This window comes from Ahaetulla prasina, chromosome 12, assembly GCF_028640845.1.
Source record: "Ahaetulla prasina isolate Xishuangbanna chromosome 12, ASM2864084v1, whole genome shotgun sequence".
NCBI classification, from domain to species: domain Eukaryota; kingdom Metazoa; phylum Chordata; class Lepidosauria; order Squamata; family Colubridae; genus Ahaetulla; species Ahaetulla prasina.
Genome location: NC_080550.1, coordinates 28,427,220 through 28,440,980, shown reverse-complemented (window position 1 = coordinate 28,440,980; position 13,761 = coordinate 28,427,220). Strand labels below are relative to the sequence as shown.

Below are 13,761 nucleotides of genomic sequence, written 5' to 3'. Positions count from 1 at the left end.
TTCTCCGTTCCTAATCCAAGCGCTTCAAGGATTACAGCCAGTAGTCCACAAGTATTATTATGAGCCACTTAGGATATTATTGTGAGCTCTCTAGGATTATCTTCTATAAAATAGGTGGCCATCTATGTTTCTAAATAAACAAAACAAATGAAGTACTGTTGAAAGGTGAAAGGGAAGGTACAAAGATACAAGTGATGGACAATTGTTGAACACTGACCCAACCAAACAACAGCTTTGTTTTAGAACATAGAATAATAGAGTTGGAAGGGACCTTGGAGGTCTTCTAGTCCAACTCCCTGCTCAAGCAGGAGGCCTATATCAATCTGGACAAATGGCTGTCCAGTATTGGAACATTGCTATCATATCATCTCTAGTCTTTCTTTTCACTAGACTAGACATACCCAATTCCTACAACTGTTCTTCCTATGTTTTAGTCTCCAGACACCTTTATCATCTTTGTTGCTCTTCTCTGCACTCTTTCTAGAGCAAGGTTGCCAAACTCGTGGCCCGTGAGCCGGATGCATCACACACTGGCCACGTCCATGCCCAGTTTAGTGAAGGAGAAAAAAGTTGTGATAAATCACACAATGACGCTGTGAAGACGCGAGTTTGACACCCCTGTTCTAGAGTCTCGTCATCTTTTTTCGGATAGTGGTGAGCAAAATTGGAGACCATAATTGGAATTCCAAGTATGGTCTCACAAATGCTTTGTGTTTAAGAGCAGCTCTGATGGATCAGGATAAAATTCTATTTAGGCCAAGATGCTCCTTAAAATGGCAAAGCAAGCCAGAATGTTCCTGAGACTTCTTGAGTTGAGCATGGAGATCACTGATCTCCCCAATGGGATAGTTGTCCTGCAGCTGGTATACAGGTTAGATTTAATTGTCAGTAGCTATGCTGAATGACAATCAGAAATTTAAGAGTGCCAGCATCTCTCCATCATCATCATCATCATCATGCCCACATTTTGTGCTATGCTTGCTACTAGTTGTTGCCGCTGTTAGCAGCCTTGGAGCTCCAGCAGAACATGAAAGGGAGAGGGAGGGAGAGTTGGTGGCCCTGGATCACATCATTATTGTGTAAAGCTCTTGTTCTTAGTTTGGTTCTTGAGTTCCACAGATGCCTGCTGTGCTTCACACTTATTTCCTGTTTTAGGGCCATCTGTGATTAGGAGATAAGATCTTTGGAAGTTCTGAGCTTCCTCTTCTATGGTCAACATCTGTTTCAAAAATGGCCATTCACAGCTCTTGCACGAGCTGGCTCTGGGTGGGACCTCAGTAAGTATGTACAACCAAGCACCCCAAGTCAAGAGTCATTGCCTCTTTTCAGAAATGTCACAATGTTTTGAAATGATTTCGCTGTGTCGGGGAGAAGCATATTTGGGGACAAAGACTAATAACAGGAAATACATCTCTTCCATCCAAAGTCTGAATGATGCCTTCAGAGCATTTCCAAAAGTAACCATCCTGAATTTTCAATTTCAGATTGACAGGAGAGGAATACCATTAAAATACAGGGGAATCGAACCCCGTTCATTGTGTTGAATGATTTTCATTTGATCTTAATATTAAATGGCATGCAAATGTTTTCAACTTTTTTGGGACCCTTCCTATTTCATGGTATTTTTGTGCGTGTGTGCAACCAGAAGAAGCCTTGATGAATGTATCTTTTCTTTTATGTACACTGAGAGCGTATGCACCAAGACAAATTCTTTGGCCAATCAAAAATTCTATTCTATTCTATTCTATTCTATTCTATTCTATTCTATTCTATTCTATTCTATTCTATTCTATTCTATTCTGCTCTTCTTGGGGGAGTGTGGGAGTGTGCTCCTTAGCCTGAAAAAATGAAGACCATCTCACATTTAGTCTTTTTTCAGATGCTCCCATGTTTGCACACCTCTGGCTCCAATGCTAGCTTCTTAAAAGTGCTCAATAACTGGTCAGACGGTGGCCTCTTCTTGGTATTGACCATGCAATCTTTGTTGTACCAGTAACGTTCGAAGCTCTAGAGCAGGGGTGTCCAAACTTGGTCCCTTTAAGACTTGTGGACTTCAACTCCCAGAGTCCCTCAGCCAGCAAAGCTGGCTGAGGAACTCTGGGAATTGAAGTCCACAAGTCTTAAAGGGACCAAGTTTGGACACCCCTGCTCTAGACCAACAACTGTTACACTTTTCAGAGCAAGAAGCCATTACAGGTAGTCCTCAAAATACCACTACAATTGAGCTCAAAGTTTTTGTGGCTAAGTGAGGCATTTGCTAAGTGAATTTTGCCCCATTTTACGATCTTTCTTGCCACCATTGTTAAGTGAATCACTGCAGTTATTAAGTTAATAACACTGCTGTTAAATGAACCTGGCTTTCCCATGGACTTCGCTTGCCAGGAGGTTGGAAAAGTGACCCTGGGGCACTGCAAGCATCATAAATACATGTCAGCATCTGAATTCTAATCACAAATCATGGGGATGCTGCTGTGAAAAACAGCCATAGGTCACTTTTTTCAGTGCCATTGTATCTTTGAACGGTCACTAAATGGACTGTTGTAAATCGAGGACTACCTGTGATTTAAACCAGGAGCCTCCAAACTTGGCAATTTTAAGACTTGTGGACCAACTCCCAGAATTCCTCAACCAGCCATGTCCACAAGTCTTAAAATTTGCCAAGTTGGGACATGGGCTTAGACAACTTAGAGCCACGCTGCCTTCAGTCTGATCTAAGCATAGTACATAAAATTATCTGCTACAATGTCCTACCTGTCAATGACTACTTCAGCTTCAACCAAAACTAACACACGTGCACACAATAGATACAAACTCAAGGTAAACCGCTCCAAACTTGATTGCAGAAAATACGACTTCAGCAACAGAGTGGTCAATGCCTGGAATGCATTCCCTGACTCGGTGGTTTTATCCCCAACCCCCCAAAATTTTAACTTAAGACTATCTACTGTTGACCTCACCCCATTCCTAAGTGGTCTGTAAGGGGCGTGCATAAGAGCACCAGCGTGCCTACCGTCCCTGTCCTAATGTTCCCTTTGATTCGTATCCAGTTCATGTATTCATGTTTATACTTAGATGCTTGATGAAATTAATTAATTAACTCCTGGTTTTAAAAAAATAATTCCAGGAGTCCCTGATGAAGAGGCAAAGCTCTGGTAATAGAAAATTAGTGCTTTCAAGTAAATGGCTGTTTGTTTTTGCCTTTAGTCCCTCAGAGAACCCAGTCTGAAAATCTACAAAATCCTGCTCTAGATTTAAATCAACCACTCCATCCTTTGATAACATGTTGCGATGTGATAGGAATATGACAATTTTTGTTTCTTTCTTAATATTCTCTTCCAGGGAGTGTCTTTAAATTGAAGGCAGGAAAAATATTTTGGGGGCATGGACGGCATTTTCATTTCTTTCAAAGGGCTTCTAAAAGGTAGAAGGTGGGGTTTTTTTGTTTTTTTTTGTTTTGCAAAAATGCAAAACAATTCTGACCAGAAATGTTTCTCAACCTTGAAAGCTTTAAGCAGTGTGGACTTCAATTCCTAGAATTCCCCAGCTGGCAGGAGAACTAGCAGGCTAACTGGGGAATTCTGGGAGTAAAAGCCCATGCTGCTTATACAGCTCCCAAGGTTGAGAAACATGGGTCTGGAAAGATTTATTTTGATTTCCTTCCCCTCTTCAATCAGTTATCCCACCCAATTCTGTAAGGTGTGAAAACTGGATTAGTAATCCCTCCTACCTCTTCACCCAATTTTACATAACAAAATATTGAAGAGAAAAGGCCTTGGGAAGGATCCTGGGGGCACTCAGTTGAGTCTGAGGATGAACCATGGATTACAGTTTAATTTTTGAGACAGCCACAGATTCACTTGATTGTCACTAATCTGTATTAATTCAGTTATTAAAAGTTCATGGGGAACGTTCTCCAGTCCTTTGCTAAATACCAGGGTGTTTGATGTCAACAATCCTGAAATCACACAATGAAAAAATGAGGTTAGGTTAGTCTGACAAGACAATTTCTGATAATTACAGTCTTGTTTTGAAGGTGTTGATAGATGACTTTATGATCTGTCCTAGAATCTCCCAGAATATTGATATTAAGCTGGGTATATCTAGTTCCTTGGATCCTTCCCCCCCCCCCCCGCCCTTTGAAGAGAAAGTCAACACCTTTTCTGCTCTTTGGGCATTTCTCCTATTCTTTAGGACTTGTCATCGGTCTCTTTCCCCCTTCCTCAATATCTTGAAATAAATTGAAACTGGCCCTGGACAGGAAAATGTGTATAAAACCTTGCTGCTACCAGCAGACATCTGACAGTATATAGGAAGAAATATTATTAAAATCAATTGCAGTTCTGGAGTTGGAAAGGAAAAGGAAGGGAAGGGAAGGGAAGAGAAGGGAAGGAAAGGAAAGGAAAAAGAAAAGGAAGGGAAGGAAATGGAAGGGAAGGGAAGGAAGGGAAGGGAAGGGAAGGGAAGGGAAGGGAAGGGAAGGGAAGGGAAGGGAAGGAAAGGATCTCATGATAAGAAAAAGTAACAAGGAAAAGAAGATTGAAGTAGGTGGGAATCCAAGAAAGACAAACCGAAAGCACGATTCATACAAGTCCAATAAAGGAGAAAAATTGGAGGACAATCAAAGACAACCAAACAACATGGTTATATATAAATCATCAATAAAGACTGGAAAATGGAAAATGACTTATATAGGAAGTATAAAGAGGTAATCAAGGATGTATACAGAGAAATAATGTGGAACCTTAGAACTTTGGGGAAATGAAACTTCACAGCCAGCCAGGTTGGTGAAGAATGCTAACATAAAAAAGACAATTTGCAGTTATGTTGAATTAAGATGCATTGATATTTTAATTAAAAAGAAGAAATAACAGTGGCTTAGTGAGATTAGAAAATGCTAACAAAAAGTTGTAAAAAAACCACAACGTTGGCTTAGCCTCCTCCAAGAAGAAGGCATGTATTTTATCCAGCAAGGAGCAGGATTTAAGCATGAGGATGATAAATATGGCAAAAGAATATTTATTCATTGTGAATAAGATAGGAATATTTTCTAGCAACCCCAGAACTGCAATTGATTTTAATAATATTTCTTTCTATACATACTGTCAGATGTCGGCTGGTAGCAGCAAGGTTTTATATATATATATATGTACATGTACATCTATATATGTGTGTGTGTATGTACATGTGTATGTATGTAGACACATACATATACATATACACAGCAGTGGTGGGTTCCAACTGGTGTTACCACCGGTTCGCTTCGCGCTTCCGCTTTGGGTGCGATTGCTTTGCTTCGCTCGCATGCATGCCAAACTTGCGCTTTGCGCAAGTGCATTGAATTGCTGAACAGCTGAGACATGGCAATCCGCTCTGCTGTGCCTTTCAGCTGGGCTAAAAACGAAGGAATAAAAGTAGGTACAGTGCAGGGGCGAGCGGGAGGGCCTAGCTGACGGTCGGAGTGAACCGGTTCGCCCTCACATCACCATCACGAACCACGAAGAACCGGTAGCAACCTACCACTGATGCACAGGCCAAAAATGGGAGGAGTTTTGTGTTCCAACTTTAGATGTTTGTGACTATAAATTATTATAAATAATCTTATTGGAAAAAACTCTGAGTTATAATATGGAATGCAAGAAATTAGGCAAAACATCTTTTTAATCTAACTTGGAAAGGCTTTATTCAGTTTGCTAAAAATTAAAACCAATTAAAACCTGCCAGAACCAATTAAAAAATATCAGAACTAGCCATGAAAGAGATTAGTGGGGTGAAGATAAGTGAAAACATTGAAGGGAGGATCAAAGAAGGAATCAAGAATCATCCATAAGGTTTGGCATTGGTATGTATATTTTATATATTTTTTTCATTTTTACTCTTATGTTTTGAGTCCTATTATTCTAATCTGTTAATTGCAACTGCTGCAATTTTAAGGTTTGCAGTATCCATAATAAAAAAAAGTTCACAATATCAGCATTTCAGAAACTTAGAAGCTCTAAATGTTAGTAAAATTCAAAATACTGAATTAGACTAGATAAGGACACAACTTCAAGAGAGGCCTCAAGAAATCTGTGCTCCATAGTTTGGCTGACTTACAGTTTTCAACTTTTTACCTCTTAATGGCTACCCTTTCATCTCTCAAATGATATCATTCTTGTGTGTTTCCCCCCCTGAGTTGCTTTTACCAGAAAGGAAGCTCCAAAGGTAGCTGAATAATGGAACCTGTTTGATACCGATGCTATCAATTTTCCATGAAGAATAACCCATCACAGTATTTCTAGAGAATGCAGATAATTTTGGTTTAGTGAATTGACCTTGGGAACGTTCTTCTGGCATTAGAGGATGAAGCACCTTGGAGAAACTTCTCGTGCCTACTCTAGATAGAAAGAATGGGCAGAGCAAAATGTGGCAGAATTCAGGTCTCAACATTGGAGTTTGCACTTAGGGATTTATGCAAAAATGAAAAAACAAGAGCTAAAACACAGCCCTGTCTCATCCCTCATTGAAGCAACAAATATGAGGAACCTTTGAAAGCTAGAGTGAACCTACATAGCTCTACCTGACAGGCTTACCTCCTCATTTCTGATTTTGTCAACCCAGTTTATACGTAACAGCCGCCTGTAAATCCACATTTCAAATGCTTCTAGTCTCTTCAAGTGGCTTTCTGTCAGAGGTCAACTCTCTACTGCGTAGAGCAGGATAGAAAAGATGTAACTTCTGACAAGCCTGATTTTGGTTAGATATCATCAAACATTTTTAGAGGACAATTCTACAGCCCTCCTCTGAAGAAGCATATTTTTCTTTGCTTCACTCATATTACTAATTCCTTTTGGTACAAAGATCTAATCTCATCTTTTGGCCAATCTGTCACAGAAATCTAAAAGACAAGGACTCCATTAATTGCCTTTCAGCGTGTGTGAACCAGCAATTCTTTGGAGATTACATCCAGGTTGTACTTGATCTAATGACCATATAATGATAGTTTAGTACATCTTCTCACATTTAAGGTAGGGATAAAATTTTAACCACCTTTATGGATATCTTTCTCTTTTATCTAGGATGATTTCTCAACTCGCTTTATGTTTTTACAGCTTTCAAATCGACACTGTAGTATCTCCCCAGCTTAGCGTTCAGGAATCTAATTGTATTTAGTCAATAGTTAAGTAACTGTAATTTTAGCTTCTTCAGATAAGTTAGATCTTTTGTGTTCTGGTATTTTCACTCTGAAATATTTTATCCCAATTTTTGTAATTTGTCCCGTAACTATTCTGGGGTTTTTTTGTGTGTCTTTTTTAAAGCTTTGTAACCTTTGCCATGGTTGAATCTGGTCATTGATGGAGTTGTGTGAGGCCCAGAGGTTTCCTTACTTCTAGGTTGAATCTCTAGGTCTACTAGTCAAGCCTCCTGCTCAAGCAGAAGATCCTATATCATAAAAACCTCCAGTGATGAAGCATCCACAACGTCTGGTGGCAAGCTGTTCCACTGGTTAATTGTCCTCCCTGTTAGGAAGTTTCTCCTCAATTCCAGGTTGCTTCTCTCCTTGATTAGTTTCCATCCATGGTTTCTTGTCCTGCTTGAACCAAGAACTTTATGCTGATGAAGCCAAGGTTCCATCACCGCCTCCAGGCCTTCCAGGTTCACCTTTTTTCTTGCAGAACAAGTCAAACGTGTTCCTACTTTGGAAAAGAAAAAGACAAAAAGCTGCATTAGTCCATGAAACAATGCCTCATAAACCAAAGGTGCAGATGCACAGTTCCCATTAGAAGAAAACTGCCCTTTTTTAAGGGAGATATTCATTCAAACTCATCCAGGACTATGAATATAATGTAGCCATAAAGCATTACTAATGTAGAGTCATCAAAGTAATAAAAAACATACATAAGGAAAACATGATGCTTTAATAAACGAACCACAATTGTTGGCTGATCTGATCTTGATAATTCCATAATTCAACATATTTTTCTAGATCCCTGTTTATAACTATACTTTTTGATACATTTTTCTTATCCAGACAAGAGACATAAACTTAATTTGACTGCAGCTAGAATTGTATTTGCACAACAATGGAAAAGTGAAGAGATGAAAGTGTGATTAAAAAAACACTAGAATGTGCAGAAATGGACAGAAAAACACTTACAATGAAGGAAAAGAAAGAAACTGAATACTTTTTGACTGGGATTTATTTTATCAATAGTTAGCTGATAAAAACAGGAGTTAGAAACAGGGAAATATAAGGAAAGGATCAATGATATAAGGGAGGTATGTTAAAATGAATAAGTAAATATTATCATTATTATTATTATTATTATTATTATTATTATTATTATTATTATTATTATTATTATTATTATTATTATTATTATTATTATAATAAAATCAATACTAATGTAACAAATATTGTTGTAAATGATTATTATCTCCTAAAACTATTTGTACCCAGTGTATTTGACAACATACTGTTTAATTGAAAATGGAATTTTTATAAGTTATAAAATAAAAAACTTGATGGAAAAAAAAGAGAGACATAAACTCAATTTAGCCAGGACTAAATGGGAGAAGAATGTTGGTTAGATTTCCCAGCTGCTACAAATGGTCAACCAGCATTTCAGATTCTTCCTTTTGAATCCAGGTTACTTGCACGTTTGAATGAAGAGGTGGGCAGGTGAGCCTAAAATCACAAGGGCCACCCTTCCTTCCCCAAAGATGCAAGTAGGGGCCTTCTGCAATTCATGGTACTTACTGATCTTAATCTTTCTGTTTGGGACTGTGACTGCATGTGAATTGGCAAGCCTTGTCTCCTTCTGGTTGGCCATGTGAAGGAGGAGGAGGAGGAGAAGAAGAAGAAGAAGAAGAAGAAGAAGAAGAAGAAGAAGAAGAAGAAGAAGAAGAAGAAGAAGAAGAAGAGGAAGAGGAAGAGGAAGAGGAAGAGGAAGAGGAAGAGGAAGAGGAAGAGGAAGAGGAAGAAGAAGAAGAAGAAAGTATCTAGGCAGGAACAAAACTGGAACGAAGGACATGCCCATTTTAGAGGAGCAGGCTCCTGAAACCATCCTGTCCTTCAAATTTCTGGTTGATCCGTGTGTGATTTGCAACCTGGAAGTTATGATCAACTCTGAGAAGATCAATTAAGCTCAAGGTTTAAATTGGGCTTCAACCAGTTCATTCAAGTAGCAATGTAATGTGCCCAACTCAGTTACGGTCTTGGTGTCCCCCGATACAAAGCTAGAAATCCTCTAATGTCAGAAGGCAAAATGAAGCCACCTCTTTGGTGTACAGATAGTCCTGACTTACAACAGTTCACTTAGTGACCAAAGCTACAACAGCATTGGAAAAAGTAATTTATGACCATTTTTCACACTTATAACTGTTGTAGCATACCCATGGTCACCTGATTTACATTCAGATACTTGGCAACTGATTCACATTTATGACGGTCACACTCTTGCCAGCACCTTAGATGCATAGAACATCATCTTCATGTCCAAATCATTATGAGAAAAGGAATCAATCAAAAAAGGCTGTAATAACTAAATTATGGTACAAGGCTGGAGAAATAGAAGGAGAGAGAAAGAAGGACTTTCCCTTCCCTTCCCTTCCCTTCCCTTCCCTTCCCTTCCCTTCCCTTCCTTCATATGTTCCTCTTCCAGGGTGGCACTTCTATGTCTGCAAACATGGCTTTGTGCATCCTACTTAAGCATGATGTGGTTGAACTTGTCAATTTTTGACAGCACGCAAAGCATGGAGTCAGCATAAACTGAGGCACATAACACTGGAAATGTTAGATTGCCAATAAATTTGTTCTACATTCCAAATCAGAACATAGTTAAGACAACCTATGACACAGTTCTTAACCACAAGAGTGCAAAGGTTGGGAAGACAAAATTAGAGGCCAAAAATAGAGCTGAACTCGGAAAGGCATGAAATTGGGTGAATTCTGTATCATCAGCATATTTTTCTACAGAAATCTGTTTGGCGCCAACAGTTTAACCCTGTATTATGCATCCCCCCCCCCGATTTATAACATACGCTATAAAAGTGATCTCTTTTTTAACCATCTCAGCTTATCTCTCAGGCTAATACAGTTTCAGCTTTGTACTAACCACTATTTTAGGAGGAAAAAGAAGGCTTAAGTGGTTTATCGCAGTGGGGAATGGTGGTGGGAGCTTAACTGTTCATCTCCAAAGGCTGGATAAGTAACATTGCCAATGCTGATCATGGTCTGGGACAAAGACAATTTCCTACTTGAAAAACTTGGTGTTTTTCACATAGTGCTCAGTAGTGAAATTCAGCCGGCTCTATCCAGATCACATGATCCGGTAGTGCCGGCAGCGGGAGGCTCTGCCCACCCGCCTGGACGTCATCAAGTCCCATTTTTGACCTTCTGCGCATGTGCAGAATGCTCTGTGCATGCATGGAGGAGGTGCGCGCGCCTACATTTGCAAACCAGTAGCACCACCTCTGATAGTGCTGTATTGTATAACCTAACTTTTGTGTTCCAATCAACAGTTTTGTGGGGAAGATGAGGACTACAATGTGGACGGAACATCTGGACAAGCAATTTTTCTCTAGAAGTTTGGGCATTTGGGCTTTTTGTCTTCTAATCATTATTTGCCCATTTTAACCATTATTTTTGTTTTGTATTATTTGCCTACAGATGTTGCCCATCTCTAAAAAGGACATGGTGCCATCAGTTTTCAGTAGAGGGCACCAAGAATGGCATGTGTAGGCGATTTGAGGGCTGCATGCAGCCTCGGGAACACATTTGACCCCTCTTGATTTGGTATGTTGCGTAAAACCAATGTATTGTGGTTTATTCAATTAATCCTGATAAACCGTGGCTTAATATTATGATCCTAGCCTGGTTTGCCTTCCCCTCATATCTCCATTCCACCAATGAATGATTCCAGCTGGTGAACAGGAAGATGGACTTTTCAAAGGGTTCTATCCTAATTATGAAGCATTTTCTTCAGGAAGGTTGAGGTCCATGTTTTTTATTATTACTTACTTCCTTATCTAGCCCTGGAGTTCCTGGTGGTCTCCCATGAAGAACCGTCCAGGCCCAACATTTAGTTTTTCAAGATCAAAATTGGGTTGCTCCCACCATCTACAGTAGGTGGTTGCAACACTTGATCATTGAGATATAAATAGTCAAAAGAGGAAAAAATTGTAGCTTTACATTGCTTCACAGGGTACCCTCTTTACTGGTAATGCTACTCCTGGTGTTGCCATGTAGGGCACAGACTAAAATATTCAGCAACATCAAGATACACATAGAATAGAATTAGAATAGAGGAGAGGAGAGGAGAGGAGAGGAGAGGAGAGGAGAGGAGAGGAGAGAAGAGAAGAGAAGAGAAGAGAAGAGAAGAGAAGAGAAGAGAAGAAGGAATATAACAGAACAGAACAGAATAGAATTCTTTATTGGCCAAGTGTGATTGGACATGCAAGGAATTTGTCTCTGGTGCAAAAGCTCTCACTGTACATACAAACAATAAAGTGATAGGTCATTTTTCATAGATCATACTTACAATCATTAATCATAATATACAACAACAAGTGATAAATCACAGATACCAATAAGTGAAGGTAGTAGGAAAGATGAGAAGATGAGAAGGATAATATCAATACAGCCCTACTACATGGGTAAATATATTTAGGCCTAAGACAGTGTTGTGAGAATTAAATGGAAGGCAGGCTGGTTGCAATTGTTTTTTTCTGCAGTCCTAACTATCCGTTGGAGTCTGTATCTATCCTGTTTGGTTGCTGTGCCAAACCAGACAGTTACTGAGGTACAAATGACAAACTCAATAATTCCTTTGTAGAATTGTATCAGCAGATCCTTGGACATGTCTACATGGAGAACGTCTAAGGGTATGTGTGCAACTCCTCCAACCTTTCCTCTTCATAGTAATGACTCAGCAAAGAAAAAAATGTCAAAGAAATGGAGGAATTCATGGGATGTTTATGAAGGGAGGATGCTTTATCAAATTCTGAGAATGTGGCTGGACAATAAAAGAACCATCTGGAAGTTCAGTTAGGTCTAGTAGGCTATGCTAGAATACCATCAAAAAGGGTTCTCTTCTTTTGGGTTCTTTTGCATGAAGAACCTGCCTAATGAGAAACACAGGAGAGCTAAAGTCACTGATTTCTTTCCTCATTTTCAATATCTGAAAAATATTAGTGCGAATCATAAATCCATCCATTGGTAAATCAATTTTTAAAAGGGCAGTTAGCGAAAGATCCAATCAAGTGACCTGCTTACATTATTGGATTTCTCTGAGCAATACAGTTCGATTTATATTATGGTGATATATTACAAATTTTCCAGTTTATCTTCAGTAGCTTTTTAATCTATCTTTAAAATGCATTTTTTAAAGATGCATTTTATCTTGGGGAATTAAGAAAAAGTTCACCATTAAATCTAAGGGGCTCTGATTAGAACCAGAACTTCTAGCATGTCAATGCCAGGGGTATTTTAAATGCTAAAGGTGAAACCGTTTTGCTTTGCCAAAAAGTTGTTTCTGGAGGCCAAAAAAGCCCAGTGGATCTCAGCGTGGAGACATTCCTGGGCTGAGACATTCCACAGTCATTTGGAGCAACTTGTTTTGCGCGGCTGGAATGGCTCCCCAGAGGCTGTGGCCCAGAGTTAAGGATCGTGCTAGAGGTTGGGCTGCAGGGGAACAATGGAGCTTTTATGAGGAAGTCAAGGGATTATGGGACGAGTAGTTCCTGGGTTTGAAAAGTCTAGGACATTTTTCACATACCTCCCTCCTAGGATTCTCTAGTACGCTGGAGACGTGCATTGCTAAACCAGTTTGAATTGGACCTTTGTTATTCTGGACCTTGGTGGGACTTTCTTCTCAAGACCAGGGCTATGGAAAGGTTGTCAGGAGGAAGAGTCAAGTCAACAGTTATGACAGTCAGAGATCAGAGACCGAGAAGGAGGAAGAGTGAAGATGAGAAAACCGAAGATAGGGGCCAGTGTGAAGGCTCACCAGCGTGACCCAAAATGCAGCTCTCTGGTTACGTGTCTTCCCTCCCCCACACAAAAACCTAGTGTCCTCCAAATACATTGTGTTACTAATCCTATAAACCCCAGGCAGGCTATTGGGGTTTGGTTTGTAGCTCTCGACTGTAATAAGCACAAATAGATTTGTAGATCAAACATTATCTTAAAAATGATGTTTGTTTCTTTTGCAAAGTCACTTTTTATGGTAAATTGCCTAATATAGCTTTCTCTAGTAGTTCATTCAGACATGCTGTTGCAAAGAAATTAAGGGCCACATTTTTGCAATACAAATTCTGCCTTATATTTTGTGTCAAAACAATCAGCTACCTACCCAAATGTTACATCGACCGGTTGTAATTTTTTCAAGGTATTGGTCTATTAAAAGTTTTTTTTTCATCTTCTCTATAGCTCTACTTGGGGAACAAAGGCTCAAGAGCCAGATGGATCTTGGCAGACTTGAACATTGGGCCCTATCTAACAAAATGAAATTCAATGTAGAGAAAAGTAAAGTCTTACACTTAGGTAAGAAAAACAAATGCACACATATAAACTGGGGGAAACTAGGCTTAATAGCAGTGACTGTGAGAGAGATCTTGGAGTCTTAGTGGACAATCAGCTAAATATGAGACAGCAGTGTGTAGCGGCAGCTAAAAAAAACAACACAATCCTAAATTGCATTAACAGAGAGATACAATCAAGATCAAGTGAGGTACCAATACCACTCTATAAAACCCTAGTAAGACCACACCTAGAGTACTGCA

At 39.4% G+C, this 13,761-nt stretch overlaps 1 long non-coding RNA gene across 1 annotated transcript; it reads left to right on the top strand.

Moving 5' to 3' along the window:
- The first annotated feature begins 1,050 nt into the window (after positions 1 to 1,050).
- On the top strand, positions 1,051 to 13,452 carry LOC131184081 (uncharacterized). The gene is made up of 3 exons (XR_009151912.1): positions 1,051 to 1,277; positions 10,649 to 10,774; positions 13,409 to 13,452. It is a non-coding gene; the product is annotated as an uncharacterized LOC131184081 (long non-coding RNA).
- The last annotated feature ends 309 nt before the right edge of the window (positions 13,453 to 13,761 follow it).